The sequence below is a fragment of the Neoarius graeffei genome, chromosome 2 (assembly GCF_027579695.1).
Source record: "Neoarius graeffei isolate fNeoGra1 chromosome 2, fNeoGra1.pri, whole genome shotgun sequence".
NCBI classification, from domain to species: Eukaryota; Metazoa; Chordata; class Actinopteri; order Siluriformes; family Ariidae; genus Neoarius; species Neoarius graeffei.
Window position 1 is genome coordinate 6,881,355 of NC_083570.1, and position 20,567 is coordinate 6,901,921.

A 20,567-nucleotide genomic window follows, 5' to 3' on the forward strand; every position below is an offset into this window, starting at 1 on the left:
ATTGTGTCTTTTCCTAAAGTGTATGTAAATATACGGTTTCAACTGTATGCCACTCATGTGGTGTCTCTATAAAAAGTATCAAAAGCTATGTTGATCATCAGATTCTGCATAGATATGAGACAAATAGGCACTATCCATGTTGCTTTTCAGACTGCAAACAAAAATTCACAAAGTACACTACCTTAAAAGCTCATGTCTATCGTTCCCACAACAGTCCTGTTTCTCAGTTGGATGACACACAAAGGCCATTTGTATGAGATGTTGTTAATTGTAGGAAGCAGTGCATAGATCTGAGAGATCTTGGTGCACACCTCAAGGAACATTTGAGTAAGCATGAGTTAATAGTAGAGTTGAGCCGGATACTCAGCTGAAACGAGTATCCGGTACAGATAAAGCACTTTTGCTGAGTACGAGTATTATAGGAGTAATACGAGTCAATATCTGTGCTTGGACTGGATGAAAATCCTCACACAGCGTCACAGCGCCCCTCCCCTACACACACCGCTCTGCTCACTCACACAGAGAACAGCTCTCTGTCTCTCCCTCAGCCACTCAGATTCGCGGGTCTTTTCTGTTAACATTTCGGGTTTCTTCAGCTTCAAGTTTGTTTTTATTTCAGTTTGTACTTACTTATAACCAGTAGATTTCTGGTAAACATGGGTTTGTTCAGACGTGGTGCTTGGTAGAAAGCGACTCGTGTTGCGTCTCTGCCTGTCGGAGATTTTTTTTCTTTTTTTAACCGTCGGTTAAAAACATGTTTTTTTACTTCACGCATTGAGTGCCTGACACTTTCTTGCTGTAATTCATGTAAAAATAAAGGTAGTAGTGGTATAAGTATTACAAATTAAGCTACACACACACACACACCTGGTGTGGAAATAAAAAAAAAAATTAAAAAGAACAAAAAAAATAATCACACTGATCATAAAAAAATTAAAAGTTAAAAAATAAAGTTATGTTGAGTATGAAAACTCTTGTTCATTACATTTCTTTTCATAACTGCAACCACATGTTATTCATTGTTGCAAAACTTGTTCTGTAAATAGTTCGTTTGCTATCGTGATCAAAACCATTGATCTGAAGCTCAATGCTGATGCTGTCCTGTAAATAGATTTCTAATCAGCAATAAATATAACAATTTCTGATCAACCCATATCAATTGTATGCTTAAAATAACATACTGGTTAAAGCCCCACCCGTTTCAAGACAACCAGACCCACTTCCGGGTTAAATCCCGCCCACTTCCGGGTTAGGCCCCGCCCACTCCGGATACAGGTAATTCATATGGTTAACAGATACAGATAATGCTGTACTCGCTCATCCCTAGTTAATACATTGCCCATTCCGCAATTGTATCAAGGCATTTAAAGTAAAGTCATCGTTTACATCACATGTTGCAAGAACGCATAGACATGAAATTGACGTACGTACTAGAGTCACATACTCCGAGCCATCTGTGTCCTCTCAGATTGAGTCCAACGAAACTGAAACTGGAATGGACCTAAGTAAAAATCAGTCTCGGGTTACAGAAGATATTGATATTAGTTCATTGTACATGAGGAATCTGTGCCTGTTTTACATGCAGCTCCAGGCAAAGTACCTGGTTCCATCGTCAACTATTCAAATGATTGTTGAAGAAATTAATGGCCTGAATGCCATTTGTCATCAGTACACAAAAGACAAGATTAAAGAGACACTTAGAGCTAATAGTAACATGTCAGATGCTGAGCTTGATTCAGTTTTTCAGAGTCTCCAGGAAACTGACTTGCATGCTGCATGTAGCTCTCATCTCTCCACTGAACATACCAGGAGGCAGTATGTTGAGAGGAACTTTGCCTATGTGCACCCAGAAAGGCCCAATCCCAATTCTAATTTCTACCCCTCCCCCTTCCCCTCCCCCTTCCCCTTGGCCCTTCCCCTTGAAACTGAGCTACAAGGGATAGGGCTTGAAATTCAACCCTTACGTATTGGGATAGCCCTTCAACGATCGCATACGTCATCGCGTACCTCCATCAGCGTTTACGTTAGCAAAACGCGACCAAATGCGTCATTGGCTGCGACCAGCCGCTACAGTCAGAGCCAGAGATCTCTGCTGGCAGGGTGTGATTTGTTAACTAACACCACTGAATGGGATATCTTTGGCGCTTCGTGCACCACATCCGACAGAATGAGGTGTCAGAACACTCATGTAAACAATAAAAGCGAGAATAACAGAACAAAACGTATGCAGTTAAGCAACCAAAAACAATACTCACTCCCAAAGCTTTTTAGCAGCAGCTTGGATTTCAGAAATCGCTGCTCATTCTCAGCTCGAAAGCGAATCAAGCGGCGTGTTTCCTCTGGATAACAACTTAAAACACGTAAATAATGGAGAAAATACATTTATGACAATCTTTTGCCACGGGAACCGCCATCTTTCTGAAATCCGCATGAAATCTCGCTGAAATCCGCATGGCATTGTGGGAAATCACTCAAACCCCTTCGTTCGGAGTCAGCTCCAGGAAAATCTCCGTTTGGAGGGGTACAGAAGCCCTACCCCTTCCCCTACCCCTCCACGTTAACTGGGATTGGGATACCCCTACCCCTTCACGTGAACGCGCAAAATGGAGGGGAAGGGCCAAGGGGTTGGTCCAAGGGGTGAAATGGGATTCGGCCAAAATGTTTACCTGGGCACCAATGAACATAGAAGAGACTGTTATGCACAATACATACTCTTGCATGACACTTTAAGAGCCATTCTAAAAGATCCTGTTGTGTGAGAAGAGTGTGTGGAGTCTCAAAATCGTCCTGTTTCTGATATCATCTAAGGTGATATTTGTGATGGCTCTGTCTTCAAATCCAAAGACTTGTCTCTACAAGCAGGTGACGTAGTCCTGAAGCTGATTTTGTATCAGGATGCATTTGAAGTTGTGGACCCACTTGGGTCATCCAGGAGAAAACATAAACTTGTCGGAGTATACTTCACACTCGCTGACTTTAAGCCATTCCATCGTTCCAGTATTGACAATATGCAGTTAGTACTGTTGTGCAAAGAGACAGACTTTAAATCCTTTGGTCAGGACACAGTGTTTTCGAGATTGTTGTCAGACCTGAGACAACTTGAAGAACATGGACTCGTGACACCCTCTGGTCGTGTGGTTCGAGCAACCATAATATCTATTGCAGGTGACAATTTGGGGTCACACTGCATTGGTGGCTACACTCAGAATTTCAGCACCTCCAAGTACTTCTGCAGGTATTGTGAGGTACAAAGAGACCAACTTGAGAGTGTGAGTCAGAGCTTTCCTGTACGAACAGTTGATAACTACAAAGAAGCAGTGCAGTTATTGCAGGAGAGTGATGTGAATCATGTCAAAGGCATATATTGTGACTCCATCTTCAACACTCTGAAATATTTCCATGTATGTCAGCCAGGCCTTCCTCCATGCATAGGGTATGACTTGTTTGAGGGACTTGTAGCCTATGACTTAGCCATTAACCTGCGCTACTTCATAAAAGTCAAACATTAGCTCACATACTCTCAGTTGAACAGGAGAATCACACAATTTGCCCACAAGGACTCAGATTCCAGCTCATCTCCTTGTCAGGTGAATGAAAAGGCCAAAACAGTAGGTGGCCAAGCAGCTGAGAACTGGTGTCTCCTTAGACTCCTGCCTGTCATTATTGGTGACAAAGTTGATCCCCGTGACCCAGTGTGGCAACTCGTGATCACTTTGAAAGAACTTGTGGAACTAGTGTGTGCACCCAAGATCACCACTGCCCAGGTAGCTTGCCTCAACATTGTTGTGGTTGAATATCTGGAAACGAGAAAAGCAGCGTTTCCTTCTGACCATCTAAAACCCAAGCACCACTATCTTCTCCATTATGCATCATTGATCCTCAAACTGGGCCCCCTTATACGGCTATGGACAATGAGATTTGAGAGTAAACACTCGTACTTCAAGAGGTGCGTAAGGAGTCACTCACAAACCAGCACCAACTCCTCCAAACAACCCTCTGCTCAAACTCCTTTTTTGCACCAGTGTTGAAATCAATAAACTCAACTCCATATCATGCTCACCTGTACAGTGATGCAGTGCGCAATGCAGTCGAAGCACACGTTTCCAGAACTGGATTCTCTGTCCGCCGAGGTTGACTTTAAAGGCACCCTTTTCAAAAAAAAGTATCTTTTCTCTGCCTAAAACGTGAGTCTGATGAGTTGATCAAGTTTGGTCAGATTGAGCTCATTTTGATTAAAGATGACAAAAAGGTTTGCTTTCTGGTGACACCATACACTTCATTGTATTTGTCGGCGTATGGACTCTATAAAGTCAAACAAGCAGCTGAGGATATGCAGTGCATAAGTGCAGAATACTGCCTGGATTTCTATCCATTGCCTCTGTACAGTCTGAATGGACATAAAGTAATATCTCTTAAACGCAGTGTTGTTGATCAGTAGGGGTGAACTAAACTGAATGAAAATTATTCTTCAGGTATCCCGGAAGCTAATGAAAATAGTTGGACCATTTTCTGTCTTTATCCCCTCTTGTAGTCATGGATGAATGGGTGAGCGACCTAACCTCATCCCTCAGTTCTGTCTTCAGCCAAGAGGATTCTATACAGCGAGTAGTGGAGGTTTTCAAAACTATTGGAGTCTGTTCAGCTGAGGACCTGAAGTATGTGGAGGCAGATGACCTTGCAACCAGCAGAAATCCCTCTCTGAAGCCAATAGAAATCAGAAAGGTTATGGCCTGCATTAAACGTAAGTAAAACAATAGCTGTGAGCAGCTGATAAATATTCACATTTTCATATACAGTATACAGTTATAAGCAACAAGTATGACATCTTTCAGATATTTCCCAAGGGTTTTGCTGGGTTTTTTTTGGTGTATACAGTTTGTGCGTAGCATGCACCTTAGATTGTTGTGCACTTTAATGGGGGGAAAAAGAATCATGATTTGGAAGACTAAAGTGCCCATTTGGGCTTTAAATTTTATACCAAGATGGTGAAAAAGATGAAAATCAAGGTTGTTAAAAATGACTGTTAATTTGTAGGCCTGGGAAGATATGCTTATTATGGATGCTGTGATGATACTTGGGTGTCGATTTGATTCATAAGAGATGGTTAATTGAAAGAATAGAAAAGTCTCAGTTGCCACTATATTTTGTGCCAAACTAATCACTGGTGTCCTTTTTCCATGAAAACACAATATGAAACTTAACTGGCAATTAAGATGAATGAGATAAATGGTCTGCGGCCTCTTTATTTTAAAACTGCATTAATTAATTAATGTTAAAGGATGCAATATTGTCCTGTATGAGAAGAACAAAATAGAACAAAATAAGAGGCGGCAGAGTGCTCCACTATTATTAATGTTAACATAGGTTTTATCTCCAGCAATGCAGAGAAGAGAATTAATCATTAAATGAAAACATCCATCCAAACTTTACATTTTGTGAAGATGAATTTACAAGGGTGTGTGCATACTAGTGTTGTGGTTTTTGTGTGTTCTGTTTCATGTTTTATTTTGTAGTAGTTGCCCCCTTGTGTTCTGTTTCATATTTACTTCCTGTCTTTGTCCTTTTTTCCCACCTGTGTGATTGCCTGCATCTGCTTCACCTGTGTCCTGTTGTCAGGTTTGTCCTTCTCTACCTCCTAGTGTTTCTCCACCTATCGGTGTTCTCCTGGCTCCCATCACCTGACCTTCTCCTCCCTCTCTCCACCTGTTCCTCATCCCCTTCGTTTGTATTTGGGTCCTGTTTTCTGTGGAGTCTTTGTTGAGTCATTGTCAACTCCCTTGACTTGTGACACTAGCCTACCAACAGTGATGGTTTACAGTGTACTTACTACTAGATTAGATACTAGAAGGTAAGGATTGACTCACTGGTCAGAACAATAAGTGAAAACTATATATGAGTGATATTGACTGACATGAATGTGTCCTTTTGTTAATTCAGGTTCACCCTCAGTTATGAGAGAGGATGATTCCTCCTCATTACTTTCCAGTGAAATTGAAGAGGCGAGCACTGGTGAAGAATCATTTGTGTGCGACACTGATGATATCGACACCACGCTGAAGTCCACTGCCACAAGGAGCCCAGTCTCAGTCACAGCCATGAGAAGTCAAGCCTCTTCTACTACTTCAGAGAGTGGCTCTTCACTTTTAGCCGGAGAAGATAGTAGCTGGCATTACAGCTTTGAAATACCCTGGAATAAGATGCCCTCAAATACAAGAAGGGTGTTGGATACTGAGAAGAGACCGACTGCAGCAGAGAGAAGGGAGATTATTAGGATTGTTGCTGCTGAAATACTGACTGTATGCAAGAAACCTGGAAAGTGGCACATCACTGAAATTACAAGGAAAATGGTAATTCACTCCCCAAAATCCTTCCGACGTGAGATTCAGGGTCAGGTTGTCGGCACTGGGCATGACTCACTTGTGAAACAGTTCATATCTCGGATTGATAACTATAGACGACTCCAAGCTCCTGTCCAGAAAAGGCTTTCTGAAAGTGACACTCCTGACAATGCAAAAAAAGCATGCAGAGATGCATATGGCTGCATTAATCCTGACCCAGAGCTTCCTGCTGGTGAAGCAAAAATAAGAACTAATGATGTTCAAAGACAAAGATGCAAAGAAAATAGAAAGACTGATGGTTGAGACGTTTCCCTCACAGAGGAGAGACATGCTGTCAGGACTGAAGGAGACAGAAGAGATCCTTAAGGAATGGCCTTTCCTCTGCCAGGAAATTGGAATGAGGCTTCATTTCAGAGAACTAACAGGTGTCCAGATTGATGACAGCTTTGAAGAGTCCACAGCCACCAAGTTCAGAAGAATCCTGTGGTATTTTCAGTTTATTCAAACTGAGCCGTCCAGCAGAGCAGGCACTATTCTGAACCAAGCCCTGGCAGGAGGTGATGAAACTTGAGCAGCTGTACTGATGCTTCTTGTCCATTTTAAAGAGCAGGAAGATGAGATGTTAGTAAATGTCGATGACCCCGCCAAGCTACCATGGACACCCCGTGTTGTGGTCTGTGGTAGGTGTGCCAAAAAATAATGTTATGACTTATTAAAATATCTTTGTTTACACACATGGAGTGTACCGTACACTGCAAAACATGTTTAGAGCTGGAGAAATCATTTTACATAGGTTTTTTTTTTTTTTTTTACACTTGGCACAGTTTTTGTTTTGCAGTGTGCGGAACACAGCTCCTGGCTTACTTAACCATTAGGGATCCATATACATGTAGCAAACTATTTACTGGCTATGGTAATAATACTCTCACACTGTTTTCAGGTAATAGCCCACTCACTGCCAAGATGTTCATGGTTGCTGTGGACCAGGTCATAGTCAACGAACAGCTTCACCAAAGCATTCCAGATGTTCTGCTCATATTACCTGCACAACATTGACTACCCAGTGGAACTTGCTGCTACTCTGGAGTTCTTGCAGAGGTGCACTTTCAGAATGCATGCACACGCTGCTTTACAGGTAGATAATGTAGAATTTGCCAGTTGCTGTTTGTAAACACACAGCATTCAAACCTGGCAACTCCTCCCCAGCTCATAACTCTGACATGCGTATCTCAAGGAAATTTAATTGAAGGCAACTGGACTTGGTTTTGTCTTTGAAGATGTTTCACCTCTTCGTCAGTTCATGCTCGTCTGACTAGGGCTAGTCCTAGGTGAAACGTCTTCAAAGACAAAACCAAGTCCAGTTGTGTTCAATTAAATTTCCTCGTGATAACTATGACCTGGCTGAATGAGAAGATTCACAGGCTCTGAGACATGCAGTACGTATACATACTGCTCAAGTTAGGAGTCTCAGTGCATTTCTACTCTCAACCCCCTCTAATGATTGGAAATTGCATAGTGTAGCTTTGTGAAAACGTATTAACTTTGTATCTAAAGATGCTGTTTCACTGGCTTTAATGCCAACATTAGTTTTCTCTGAATGGTTTGTGTTCAATGTTTTTCCAACAGATGCATCTTCAGAATCAACCCAGATCAAGGGACCAAAGTCAAGCGAAAAGCAAAGGGCTGTCAGTATGCTGTCAACCCAAGGGTGCTGAGCCTCATTTCCAAAATTGCCAATTTTGAATGGACAGAGTAAAAGGGTGAGATCACTACCTCACCAAACAAACACGTGTCCATGTGAATGCCAGGGCCAAAGGTTTCCAAGTAGAACAGTGCATTGAAATAAGTTGATGAATGTTATTGAAGTGTTAATTCATTTGAGACAAACTTTTTGTAAGCACAGCCTTTTTCTATATATTGTTTCTTGATTTTTATTTTTTTACTTGCAATAGATTGAAGATTTCTGTTCTCAGTGTCTCACTCTGCGGCTGGCATGTTATTGTTGGATATAAGGTGAATCAGACTTGTTCATGTGTTGGGCCTATTTGGCACACACAAATTGAAGCTTCAATTTGGAGGCCCTTCATTCAAAAGAGCACTCTCGGGGTTCATGATGCCCTTATCATTAAGTGTAAATGCATTGATGAATGTTTGAATAAAACATTCAACAGCAAGAAGCTAATCGTTGTTGCTACTTCCTGCCTGGACTATTGCAATCCTTTTTCCTGACTTTGCCTTTCCTCATTTTATTTTTGTCAGATTCATTGGCATTATATCCAGAATTACAGCTTGAATATTAAAGTATGTCTACACCAGCACTTTTATACATACCATACAAGTACTAGTGAACAAGATTGTGAATAAGATTTACCTTAACATTACAGAGAAAAACATCAGTAGGACATACCGTACATGTAAACCTTTATATAATGAGCTACATATTTAATTAGTTTGAATGTAAAAATATACGGATATAAAACTAATCTTTACCTTATTACAGAGAAAAACGTTAGGTTGTTAGTATGGACAAACCTTTATATAAAAAGCCACATTTAAATACAGGTTGAATGTATAATTACATGTGAATATAAAAAATTTACCTTAAAATTAGAGAAGTGTTAATATTATTAGTATGGAAAAACTTCAATATACCAGGCTACATACATAATTACTGTCATTTTACATGAATTTGTATGTAATTTAAGAAAACTGAAGATCATGTAAAATTAATACATTAGTAAATAACACAAATATCCTTAGAAAACATTTCAGAATTAGTCACTGCAGTCTCAACTAGAAGAAATGTACGCAAATGGAGCTTCCACTCGATCAAGAGCTGGATGGATCGAACAGGGTGAAAAAAAGTTTGTATTTCTTCAGACTTGAAAAACAGACAAACTAAGAAAAAAATAAGTAAGCTTATAACCAATCATATAATAGATCAGAAATGAGTACAGGATTAAATTTGGCTCATTTATTGTAACTTAAATTTAATAAATCAGAATGTCTTATTTTATCCCATCAGTGATGACATCAGAAAACTGGATGAAGACAAACATACACTTGATGAGGAACGAATTGAAATTGCATTAAAACAAATGAAAAATGGTAAATCACCAGGAATTGATGGCTTAAAATCTGAATTTTTAAAATACTTTTGGGTGGATGTTTAAAAAAAAAAAATTATATAGAGCATTTTTAGAATGCATTCACAAAGAATGTTTATCCCTGACTATGAAGACAGGCTTAATAACCTTGCTACCAAAACCCAAAAAAGACTTCTTGGTGCTAGACAAGTGGAGACCTATAACCTTACTATGCAATGATTATAAATTACTTGCCTTAGTATCTGCTAATCATCTAAAGCGTGGACTTGTAAAACTTGTAGACGAATATCAATCAGCCTTCATGAAGGGAAGATATATTCAAAACCACGTCCGACTGATTCTGGATATGATTGATTACCAATCAATTATTCAATCAGATAGTCTTGTTTTATTTCTAGACTTTTTCAAAGCATTCGACACTGTGGAGCACAATTTTATGTTTATAAAACTCAAATCTTGGATTTGGAAAAGGGCTCTGCAAGGTTATTAAAATATTTCGCAATGATATTTATAGTTATATCTCCCTTAGCCCTTTAATGACACCAAAATTTAAGATGTTATGTGGACTCAGACAAGGCTGCCCAATTTCACCAAAATTATTTTATGTCCACAAATGCGAGCGTACTTAACCTTGTGGAATAATATGAAACAAACAGAACTTTATAATGCGAAGGTCATGAGATAATTTTCTTTTTAAATTTGACAAGTCTCTTGTCTGACAGTTAATTTTTAACATTTCCTTTTTAATTATTTTAAATTATTCATCTGTTTTAATTTAAATATTAAAATGAGTGTTTTTGTGCAGCTGGATTGTGTTCTAGTGAAACAGACGACTGAGCAACAACGTGGCAACGTGCAGGAATTTTACAGAAAACACTACACACTTTTATTCTGGATCACACAATCTCACTGTAGAACCAGGAGGCCAGGGGAGCCTAAACCCAGCGTATAGAGGCTGAGTGAATGTGGTGTGGACTCTGTGGAGGAGCTTCATCGTGTCAGAGACGCTGTAGAAGGACAGAGTTCCTGCACTGTGATCCACATACACTCCTATTCTGGAGGGAGATGGAACTCTGAGATCAGTCTTAATGCTGTTGTGCCGGAAAGAGAGAGAAGAAGAACACCACCACAGACTCCAGGACTGATTGTTGTATCCAAACCGACACTCATCACCCCGTCCTTTCCTGCTGATGTCTTTATATGAGACTGATATGGACACACCAGCATCACCGCTCCACTCCACCTCCCAGTAACAGCGTCCACACACACTCTCCTTACACAACACCTGAAGCCAGTAATCAAATCTCTCTGGATGATCAGAGTAACGCTGCTCTCTCTCACTGGCTCTCACCGCTCTGTTCTTCTCAGACAGAATGAGGCGACGATGTGCCGTGTTGGGATCCAGAGTCAGATAACAGAAATCTAAAATAAAAGAGAAAAACAAACTGAACAATGTGAACATGAATATCCGCGCTGGGGGCGTGGTCACGAAAACAGTAGTTCGGTTGCAGTGAAAACTTTTCTCTGTACAACAACCAATCAGAATTCAGATACAACAGCCAATCAGAATTCAGATACATTCCGTTGCCAAGTAAAACAGTGTTGCCAGATTGGGCGGTTTTGACGTTTTTTCGGCGGGTTTTTATCAGATGTTTATAAACATTTCGCACGAATGTTCTGTGTGAGAATGCAGCCAGAGACACTTCTACAGCCTGAGAAGGACTTTGATGCAGCGCATTCTATGTACTATCTCCGTCCACTAGTCTACATCCAATCCAGTGGCGGCTGGTGGGCTTTGAAATAGGCGAAGCTCAGTTTTAGGTCTACGGAATACAATTTTTCAATTATTTGTTATTTGTCATGAGTCAATTTGTGATGTGGGCCTGTCTCAGAAACTGGTCTCTCATTTGGGACATTATAGTCAAAAAATACATTTTCTAATTTTACTATATATATATTTTTTTTGCATTTACCTAAAGGCCTCTGCATGCTCTTGCCACAAGGCTTTCGCAGATAGCTTTTTGCAGACAGTTGTAATTTATTGTTGAGCGGGGAGTAATAGGCGTGCGCGATGTTATTCACCGGCACAACGCAAGGGGGCGCGAAGTCGCTAGGAGTAGTTGGTGGGTGTGGTTAGTGGAGTGTTTATCCTCCGGTTACTTATAATGACTAGAACTTTTTTTTTTATAATGACTAGAACTGGAGTCGTATAGATGTACGTACTTCCTCAATCAACCGCTCTTCGTGCTGCTCCATCTTCGCTCGTGTTTTTAAAAATGGCGGTCGTGAAAACAAAACAAACCGGGAAAGTAGGGAAGCGGAAGTGCATGTACAGCAGATGTAGAGTGGACCAATCAGAGCCCTCTTGTCTGCGACGCTGTCTGCGAGGCTTCTGCGGTGGTCAAAATTTTTGGAGGTGCGCACAGAGCATCTGCGAAGGTGGGGGGGCTATGCAGACACTGTCTGCGACGCTATCTGCGAGGACTGGGTTGTCAGCATGAATTGGCCTTTACACTCAATGTTTCTTTTATCATGTTTAATAAGAATAAAGATAGCGTCTTGCTTTATCTGGCCTCTGCTGTGGAATTTTTTTTTATTACAATTTAAATGTTTTTGTAAAATTTTTTGAAAATATTGAAAAATTTCCTCTTTTTAATTGATTGGGTTAAAAATGCCAAGTTATGATGACAATTGATTATTCACTTAAAATGGTATCGTATTATTCATATTTGGGTCTTGATATGGGAAAATGGGACACAATGGAAAAATCAAGAACGCACCGGAAAGATGAGAATAACGGAGGTGGTAAAAGAACAGCGACTGTACCGGCTGAAGGTCGCGCGGGTCTCTGCTGTGGCGCGCGAGCAACGGGACATCACTACTGCACCAGACGGAGCGCGAGGCGGGGGCGGGGCAAAATGACTGGCCGTACTTTGCCATTATCGCAGATAGATACCAGCTGTTAGCAGCTAGCACTGCAGATCCCAATAAGGCTCAAGCTAGCCTACAACCACGTTGATTGAACTACAAATGAAATAAACGAGTGAATTCACAAATGATCAAACTGATAGAATGGATGAAAGTTAACGGAGCACAATGAGTAATATTTACATTTATTTACAGAGTAATGCACAGAGACATCAATGAGAAGAAACGTTTATATGAAAAGAAATTCGGACAGCACTTTGGCACACAACTACACTTTCTCGACATCTGCTAGGGACTGACTGATCATGCTTCCGTGTTCCTCGCCGAAGTACAGCGACTGCCCTCCTCTTGTCTTTCAAACACCACCTCCAATAATCCTTTATCAGCCCGGCTTCTTGGCCCGCCCATGTCCCGTTTACCCCCAGAGATACCCGGCTTCCCCGGAAGTGACGATTTTGTCGATTTTAACCAATAACAACTAGCCGAAATTGGCTGTTCAGAGCCGTCTCGTAGACTGCAACGGATACCCGGCTGCCAGTCCATAGAGCCCATTGAAATAAGAAAGGTTACAGCCTGGCAGCAAAGGTGATTCTCGTAGCGAACTGCAAGATCGTCAGACATCACTCAAATAAGTTACAGGATGACATAGGGATAGTTATGAACGTAAATACAATCTTGGGCATATATTATGTTATGCAAGTTATTGTTTTAATGAGAATTCAATGTCGTAGACGCCGCAGTTTGGGGAGAGAATTTTAGGGGAAGTTCGGCTTCCCTTGTTGTCTCTGAGAAATCGCCCCGATCCAATCCAATCCATATTAAACACTTCTGTGACCCAATCAGAGATCGCGGGCATCACACGACACAAAGACCTAGTTTACCCAGCACCCCTTAGGTATTTTAAACAACCAAAATCGAGCATTGGCCTAAATTAATCATTAACAATAAACATTAATCTCATTACGTATTATTTAACCAAAAAAAAAGTCGATGTAACTGTAAGACTAATATGAATGTGTGTAATGTAGTGCAGAAACTGAACTCATAAACTAGTAAATAAGAATGACGCAATCCATTCTCCATTTTCTCTTCTCATGTTACATTCAGCCATGCATCGCAGCCTAACTTTTTTTTTTTAATTGAAGTATATAAAACAGGTACAATCTAACAAATCCACAAAAATCAGGATAACAGATGAAGAAAATAGACAAAAATAAATTAAGCAGAATAACTAGGCCTATAAAATTAATAAAACAAACAGGATAAAAAGATAAATAAAAAAAATAAATAACCTCAGCAATGGAGATGTTAGATATGCATCGTAGCCTAACATAGCTTACATAATATTCTGCGTGTGCGCCACCTACTGGTGCATGTAGGATTCAGAACACAGCAGATGATTGCAGAGTTCTAATCTGATTGAACCACACGGAGCCGAGTACCAGACAGCAGATTCTTCACCTCCAGCACTGACGGGCTCATGCTGCTATTTGTTCGATTTACAAATAGTATACTGGACTTTAGCTGCATATTTTTACTTTACAAGATAGGCATCAAGTACATTTTACATTTTAGGCGGTTTTAAGTGCATGTTGGCAGGTTTTGAACATAATTTGGGCTGGAAAACGTCAGCAGTATCTGGCAACCCTGAAGTAAAATTGTAACCTATCGAAGTTCTCGAGCCCTCGTGCTGTTTTACCGTTAGATCAATCACATATCAGCTTAAACTAGCATTCTAAAACTAGTTAAAGATCCCACAGAAGAGAGCGACTCCCCCTGCCAGCCTCATGGAACGCAGTGTTTAAGGCTCCGGATGGGTTTTATTTCCATTTATGAGGGAAAGGAACATACACCCTCCCGACAGTCAGTGCGGTATTCGCTTGGAAAACACATTTGCAATTTGGTAGAATGAGTTCATCATCACATGCAAGATTTGCAGTTAATCAAATGGATTTCATATTATTATTATTATTATTATTCATGAATTACTACAGTTCTGAACTTCAAATGTTAAAAGTCTGGCCTTTGGAGAGATGATGGAGACTCTTTTGGTGGAACACAATGGAGCAAAATATTGTGACCCTCTAATGTTGACCTGAAGTTGGCACCACTGGGGGTTGGCATTGGGTTTTTGTCCCCACCAATGTTAATACCAAACCTATGCCCTTGCCTACATGTTATCTCGTTCTAATTGTTGTGACTTTAATCCAAATGGCAGCTGGCAATACGTTGTTACTTTGCACTTTTTGTTGATCTGGGTACTAATCTTTGAGAAACTGGATTGGCAGAATGTTGCCTGTGAAGAAAAGAATGTCTTTTTATTACCCTGTGCCATGTTAATATTCACTTCAGTGCAATTTTTAAGAGCCATCAATTGTATTTTATTTATTGTTTTTGTTGTGAGTGGTTTTGTTTGATTGTTGTTTTATTTCTTTAGCTTATTTATTTATATTTATTTTTTACATTCCACTGTTGAATTGAATAAGTTGACTTAATTAAAAAGTTTACTGTTCTATGAAAGGGTGTATTTGCATCATCATTATTATTTTACTAGTGGCATAAAATTGTCTTGAAAAGACGTCAAGAATAATATCGTTTATCACAATAATTTCTGAGACAATATATCGTCCAACAAAATTTGTTATCGTGACAGGCCTAGAAGTGTGTGTGTGTCTGTGTGTGTGTGTTAGATGTACATTTCAGAAACTCTTCTCTGCTCTGTGGTTCTGGTCCTGAAATGATCTGAACTGCTGCAGCTGTGGAGAGAAAAATAGAAACATGAGTTTGTGTCAAAGATGGAAAGAGTTTAAAGTGATCCAGTCAGTTTATTCATTTTAAATCAGTGTTTTAGTTCAAAGTGTCGGGTGAATAAAGTGTCTGCAGAAAAGAAAGCAGGAGCATCGCTAAGAAATAACACATCACTCTGTTTCTCCAGCAGGAACAGCTCCTCTTACCATGTGGAGGGATTTTGTTGAATTCCTCCTCACAGAATTCCTCGAGTCTCTTTTTCAGATCTGAGAGAGAATTCCTCACTCCATCAAATGAGAGATGTTGATGGACAGTGACACTGGATGTGTGAAATGATGGTCTGAGCCATGGAGGAGAGCGACGTCCAGAAGCTAAAACCTACAGAAAGCAAATGAAATGTAAAACCCACTTGTGATGTCAGACAGGGACATTTATTGTTCCCTTAATGAGAGGTGTTTTAGAGAGTGTGTGAGGAACAGCTGGCTCTGTAGATCAGACAGTGAGTGTTACCTGGAGGAAATGGATGTGATCGTGTGTGTGTGAAAGCTGCTCCAGCTCAGTGACTCTCCTCTGAAGATCAGCAATCTCCTGCTCCAGTTGCTCCAGGAGTCGTTCAGCTCGACTCAGTTCAGCCTTCTCCTGATCTCTGATCAGCTCCGTCACCTCCCAGCGCTTTTTCTCCATGGAGCTGATCAGCTCAGTAAAGATCCTCTCACTGTCCTCCACTGCTGTCTGTGCACTGAGCTGTTAGGACACACACACACACACACACACACACACAAGATTTAAAGCTCATCTATCATTCCCTCTCTTACTGGGACTGTAAATGACTCGTTGTCCATGTTGTGTGTGTTTCTAGGAGCAGCTCTGTCTCTGCTCACTGCTCACCTTTATAGTGTTCACAGCCTGTTTCAGCTCCTGCACCTTCTTCTGCTTCTCCTGGATTCTCTGCTGGGATTTCATCTGCTCCTCCTTTAACTCACTCTGAGGACAAATAAAATACATTCAGCTTTTTATACAGTACGAGCGAACTGGTTCCATATTAATGTCAGTTCAAAGTACATTCATGTTTCACTCTGAAGGTTATATACTCTGTGTGTGTGTGTGTGTGTGTGTGAGAGAGAGAGAGAGAGAGAGAGAGAGAGATGTTCACTAACTGATCTGGGCTGGGTTTCCCAAAAGCCTCTTAAGGCCAAGAGAGTTTTAAATGGCCTCTTAAGATCCATCATCAAGCTAACGTGGTTTTCCCGAACAACATCATAGCACAGGCGGCACGGTGGTGTAGTGGTTAGTGCTGTTGCCTCACAGCAACAAGGTCCTGGGTTCGAGCCCCGGGGCCGGCGAGGCCCTTTCTGTGCGGAGTTTGCATGTTCTCCCCGTGTCCGCGTGGGTTTCCTCCGGGTGCTCCGGTTTCCCCCACAGTCCAAAGACATGCAGGTTAGGTTAACTGGTGACTCTAAATTGACCGTAGGTGTGAATGTGAGTGTGAATGGTTGTCTCTGTCTATGTGTCAGCCCTGTGATGACCTGGCGACTTTTCCAGGGTGTACCCCGCCTTTCGCCCGTAGTCAGCTGGGATAGGCTCCAGCTTGCCTGCGACCCTGTAGAACAGGATAAAGTGGCTACAGATAATGAGATGAGATGAGACATCGTAGCACAAGTCGTCCTTTAGTTTGCTCGGAATTTACGAGAGACCCGGAGCACTCGTTCAAAACAAAGAGCGACTCGCTCGCTGCCGAATCCACAGAATGCGCATGCGGCTCTGAGGGACTCTCACAGTCAGCGGGGGAAACTGGGGTTGAATCTGCTGGTGGTGTTCAATTAGTTTTCTTCTACATTGCAAATACATCGAGTTAATTATCAGAGGTGGACAGTAACGAAGTACATTTACTTGAGTTCTGTACTTAAGTACACTTTTTGAGTATCTGAACTTTATTATTTTTTGTGGAAACTTATGACTTTAACTTCACTTCATTTGAAAGACAAATATCGTACTTTTTACTCCACTACATTTCTATCAAGGTCCTCGTTACTCGTTACTATGAAGCAGCTTTGAAACTGGATGTTTTTTTTATTTTCTTTTCTAAAACGTGATTGGTTTTTCCGCAGGTGACACTGAGACAGTCTATCAGTAATCACTAGGGTCACGTCACGTCCATAGACTGGATAAAATCAAGATCAATGATTTCTCCGCAGCATTATTTAACACGATCAGTTGATGGCAGATTGGAAGGAGGCGGTTCTTCTGGGGAATGCACACACCCACGGTTCTATAGCTAGAACCCATGGTTCAGCTTTCGGAAAGGAATAAAGAGTCGTTTCATTTTTGCTTTGTTTGCCTAAAACGGAGCACATCACAGCCTACAAAAACTCACCATCCGACCTGTGGAAGCATATTGAGGGATATAAACGTTTTATTCCAAGAGAAAGCTTGCAGTGAAGTTGTCTGTGCTTTAGAGCTCGCGATAACGTTGCAATCGCTACACAGTCTGATTGGTCAAATGGCTTTCTATGGATTTGCCAAGTTGCCATCGCCTTGTCCACGTCTAATACACATAGTTAGTTCACTTGGACACTGTTAGTTAGCATGTAAAAACGGAGTTACACTAATATGAATAGCGTTCACTTTTGATTCCACAGGGAGATTCATATGTGCATGAATACATACACACGTGCGCACGTGAGACCTGTGAGATGGACAGTATTGTACTCGTCAGTCACAACAAACTGCTGGAATTTTTTGTTTTGATGTCAGATGATGGTCTTGCACCTTTTTTTTTGTTGTCTTGCTTAAAGCAGAGTTGCTGTTGGGCCGTTATTAAGCTCGAGGTGCGGATCTGGGTTTTAATCAGGTTGGATTGTCCTTTTTATTTTCTGAGCAAGCTGCATTTACAGCTGTTCCACTGTCTTCCTGATTAACACACACATACATGTGTGCACACACTGCCAGAGCTGGGTCAGAACACTACCATGCTGCTTTGTGGCGGTGGGGAGGAGGGTTACAATAAAAAAAATGAAAATGACAATGGGTCTTTTTCAGTTCAGTTGTGTTTCATTTTGCAACATTCTACCAGGCGTTTATTCTACAGGTTCTACAAGTTAGTCAGTAAATCCAGTCAGGTGTTTCAGAGGCATTAGGTTTTGTAAGCATTATGGTTATAATACAACAATGCATTGACAGAAAATGTACTTTTAATACTTAAGGATTTTTAAAAGCAAATACTGCAGTACTTTAACTGAAGTAAAAATTTGACTGTCCAACTTTCACTTGTATCAGAGTAACATTTGCCCAGTGGGATCTGTACTTTGACTTAAGTAATGAAGTTGGGTTCTTTGTCCAGCTCTGTTAATTATGAAATAAATATACACAAAACACGATGAATATATTTCAGTATGTTATGGAATTACGTATGGATATCAGAATGTCACATTTATATCACTATATTTTAATCAAATTTAGCTCCATTAGGCGAGTGATTAACTAATTTAGTGTTATAAATGAGACATTTCTGCACCTCTAATGGTGTGTGTGTGTGTGTGTGTGTGAGAGAGAGAAATGTTTTGATGTGTGTGTAGTGTGTACCTAAGAAGGTTGAATTGACCTTATATAGAACGTTGACTATATATATTAAACCTCCTTCGGTACAAACTACACACAGATCAAAACCTCTCTCTCTCTCTCTGTGCACTTATAAGGGAGAACATGGCCCACTCTGCACTGTGGAGAACAGCTGAAATAATCCTGACTGCATGATCGGGGGGTAACAGTGAAATGAGCGAGCACGGGGAACACATTTACCTCATTATTTAGCTTATTATTTGTTCATTCTTTCATGTGAACGTTTGTTCATTTCATTAAAAACACGCTTGGAAGAAAAAAATTGCCAAAACCATAAAATTTTTTCATTAATTAATTACCACATTATATATCTATTATCTTATTTTAAAACACTTTATATTTCATTAGATTTTGGTTCAAAACGAGCACCATGTGACCTTATCGACTTGATTTAGCAACCTTTAATGCCTTCAGCAACGACAGTACGATTGCCTTTAGCAGCTACTAATGCCTATATCGGGGACACGAACTGCAAAGACGCTCTTCATCCTGTTGCTCTTTAGACTCCTTCTTATGAGTGAGTTCCGGAAAACCACACACAGAGACAACGTTCGTTCCTTAAGAGAGTCTCTCAACTCTCTCTTTAGGTTTAAAGGGCAACGTTATCAGGAAACCCACCCCGAACCAGATTACGACCATCACTGAAGATAAATTTAACACTCTGTTCACCAGAACACAGACAATTTTAATCAGCTTTTACAGAATCCTTCTGATTGAGACACACATTGAAATTAAAGTTCAAATCATATCACTGACTAAAGCACCTGTTTCTAGATGGGAAACTATAATTAAGATGATTTAATTCTGGAAAGATTTCTAGTTCTCACCTGTTTCTCAGCTCTTTCTGCTGCAACTGAAACAGCATCATGGTCTTTATGTTTCTCCAACGTGCACAAATAACAGATGCAGGTTTGATCAGTACGACAGTAGATCTCAATCAGCTTGTTATGTTCAGAGCAGATCTTCTCTTGGAGTTTTGCTGAGGCTTCAATTAATGTGTGTTTTTTCAAAGCAGGACGTTCAAGATGAGGTTTCAGATGAGTTTCACAATAAGAAGCCAAACAAACCAGACAGGACTTGACAGCTTTGTGTTTTCTCCCGGTGCAGAAATCACACTCCACATCTCCAGGTCCAGCGTAACAGTGAGCAGGAGAAGCAGCTTGGACTTCAGTCTTCTTCAGTTTCTCCACCACTTCATCCAGCATGTTGTTTCTGCGTAGAACAGGCCTTGTCGTGAAAGTGTCTCTGCACTGAGGACAGCTGTAGACGCCCTTCTGATCCTCCTGATCCCAGCAGCCATTAATACACACCTTACAGAAACTGTGACCACAGGGGATAGCCACCGGATCCTTCAGGAGATCCAGACACACTGGACACATGAACTGGTCCTGAGAAAGCTGATCTACTGAAATACTGGCCTCGGCCATTTTTCTGAAATCACAACGAGAGAGAGAGAGAGAGAGAGAACAGTTTGTTTTCTCAGAAATGACAAGTTACTTCCTCATTCTGTGTGTGAAAGAGAGAGAGAGAGAGTGATAGAGGGAGGAGGAGCACAAACACAGAGAGATCATGAACACTCCTCTATTAACCATTTCATCTCCCTTCAGTGCAGAAATATAACCCATGTCGCTGCACTGATTAGGATTAATTTCATGAAATACTCACAGAATGTATCTTAATTTTCTGGACTTTTCCACCTACTGACACCTCAAGCACAACTTTCAGCCTTGTTGATAAATTACAATTGTTTCACTTGAACAGCTTTTTCCTCGTGACATCTTTAAACTGATCTTCATCCCTAAAGAATGTTTGAGCCATTTTAAAAGTG

General features: G+C 40.7%; 1 pseudogene; it reads right to left on the minus strand.

The window, feature by feature from the left end:
• Nucleotides 1-10,287: 10,287 nt before the first annotated feature.
• LOC132879470 (E3 ubiquitin/ISG15 ligase TRIM25-like) lies at nt 10,288-20,270 on the minus strand (annotated as a pseudogene).
• Between the last annotated feature and the right edge of the window lie 297 nt (nt 20,271-20,567).